Source organism: Canis lupus, chromosome X (genome assembly GCF_048164855.1).
Source record: "Canis lupus baileyi chromosome X, mCanLup2.hap1, whole genome shotgun sequence".
Lineage (NCBI taxonomy): Eukaryota > Metazoa > Chordata > Mammalia > Carnivora > Canidae > Canis > Canis lupus.
This window is the reverse complement of record NC_132876.1, coordinates 37,561,007-37,563,682: the sequence shown is the minus strand read 5'-3', so window position 1 is coordinate 37,563,682 and position 2,676 is coordinate 37,561,007. Positions and strand designations below refer to the sequence as shown.

The window sequence follows — 2,676 nt, the reverse complement described above, 5'->3', positions numbered from 1 at the left end:
TTTCAGAAAGAAAGAGACTAACGAGTTTAGCAAAAAGGTACATCTGATCCCACTCTGAAATGTAAGATAATGATTAAAGAAGGATAAATGTTCTCAAAAATGGAGTTATGACTATGATTATGAATAATAATATGAAGGAAGAAAAGATTAAAGCACCCAAAGCAATCAGTGAAAACTACAAATGAAGCTTTTTGTGAACCTAGATTTGTAAAGATTTCTGATTGTATCAAAAGAGGCTATGAGAAGAGGTTTTATGCAGGTAATGGCCAAAATGAACTGAGGTTTGAGGTTGATGGTAATATTGATGAGTGACAACAAAGAACAAAAAAATAATATTGTTAAAAGCTTTGTACTTCTCTTTCAGAATTTGTGATCATTACAGAACATTTTTAAATGTCATTAAAAGAATTCTAAAGAGGCTCTCTGCTCCTCCCCATTCGACAGACAGCCGCATCTTCTGGTGCAGTGCCAGCCGCATCCCTGAGACACGATGGTGAAGGTCGTCGGAGTGAATGGATTTGGCCATATTGGGCGCCTGGTCACCAGGGCTGCTTTTGACTCTGGCAAAGTGGATATTGTCGCCATCAATGACCTCTTCATTGACCTCAACTACATGGTGTACATGTTCCAGTATGGTTCTACCCACGGCAAATTCCATGGCACAGTCAAGGCTGAGAATGGGAAACTTTTCATCAGTGGGAAGTCCATCTCTATCCTCCAGGAGGGAGATCCCGCCAACATCAAATGGGGTGATGCTGGTGCTGAGTATGTTGTGGAGTCCACTGGGGTCTTCACCACCATGGAGAAAGCTGGGGCTCACTTGAAGGGCGGGGCCAAGATGGTCATCATCTCTGCTCCTTCTGCTGATGCCCCCATGTTTGTAATGGGCATGAACCACAAGAAGTATGACAACTCCCTCAAGATTGTCAGCAATGCCTCCTGCACCACCAAATGCTTGACTCCTCTGGCCAAAGTCATCCATGACCACTTCGCCATCGTGGAGGGCCTCATGACCACCATCCATGCCATCACTGCCACCCAGAGGACTGTGGACGGCCCCTCTGGGAAGCTGTGGCATGACTACTGAGGGGCTGCCCAGAACATCATCCCTGCTTCCACTGGTGCCACCAAGGCTGTGGCAAGGTCATCCCTGAGCTGAACGGGAAGCTCACTGGCATGGCCTTCCATGTCCCCACCCCCAACGTGTCAGTTGTGGATCTGAACTGTTGCCTGGAGAAAGCTGCCAAATATGATGACATCAAGAAGGTGGTGAAGCAGGCATTGGAGGGCCCCTTCAAGGGCATCCTGGACTACACTGAGGACCAGGTTGTCTCCTGTGACTTCAACAGTGACACCCACTCTTCCACCTTAAACACTGGGGCTGGCATTGCCCTCAATGACCACTTCATCAAACTCATTTCCTGGTATGACAATGAATTTGGCTACAGCAACCGGGTGGTGGACCTCATGGTACACGTGGCCTCCAAGGAATAAGAGCCTCCTGGACCACCAGCCCCAGCAAGAATAAGAGGAAGAGAGAGGCCCTCAGCTGCTGGGGAGTCCCTGCCTCAACTTGATCCCCCAAAACACTTGGAATCTCCTGACCTCCAATTTACATCCCAGACTCTGAGGAAGGGGAGGTGCTTGGGGAGCCCTACCTTGTTATGTACCATCAATAAAATATACTGTACCCAGCTAAAAAAAAAAAAATCGAAAGAAACATGAATGTATTAAGGTGAGAAAGAAGTTCTACCTGCCCTGAACAAATTTATCAGTGGAATTTCAAACTTCAATGTTTGTATATCAGGGATCATGGGGAAATATATAGATGTTGCCGAGTGTTATAGTTGATGAAAGCAGTTAGCCTAGAAAACAGAACGGAGGCATAATAGCTTTTTAAAACCTTAGAATTTGGAGATTTAGAAAGATGGTAGAGTAGAAAAGCTCCAGAAATGTATTTTCCTATAGAAATGAAATTTAAAAAAAAAAAAAACCCAAATACTGGCTAAAATAACTTTATGGGAGCTCTGACAAACAAAGGATTATCAGATACATATGATTTTATATGATATCAGATAAATGATTTGCAAATATTTTTTTCCTATTCTATAAGTTGTTTAACTTTTGTGATAGTATCATTTGATGCACAAAGGTTTTTCATTTTAATGAAGCCCGATTTACCATTTTTGGGCAGGTTACATGTGCTATAGGTATCATGTCTAAGAAATTACTGCCCAATCAAAGATCACAAAGACTTAACAACTATTTTTCTTCTAAAAAGTTTATAGATTTAGCTTTTACTTTTTTTTTATTTATGATAGTTACAGAGAGAGAGAGGGAGGCAGAGACACAGGCAGAGGGAGAAGCAGGCTCCATGCACCGGGAGCCTGATGTGGGATTCGATCCCGGGTCTCTGGGATCACGCCCTGGGCCAAAGGCAGGCGCCAAACCGCTGCGCCACCCAGGGATCCCTAGCTTTTACATTTAAAGCTGTATATAAGCTTAAGTTAATTTTGAATCTGGTTGTAAGGTAGGAGTTTAACTCCCTTGATTTGTATACAGACATCCAGTTGTCCCAGAACCTTTGTTGAAAAGACTATTCTTTATCCATTCATCTTAATACCATTGTCAAAAATCAATTGACCATAAATGTTAATTTCTAGATCTTCCAGTATT

General features: G+C 43.1%; 1 pseudogene; it reads left to right on the top strand.

Moving 5' to 3' along the window:
* Window positions 1-490: 490 nt before the first annotated feature.
* On the top strand, window positions 491-1,585 carry LOC140628207 (glyceraldehyde-3-phosphate dehydrogenase-like; annotated as a pseudogene).
* The last annotated feature ends 1,091 nt before the right edge of the window (window positions 1,586-2,676 follow it).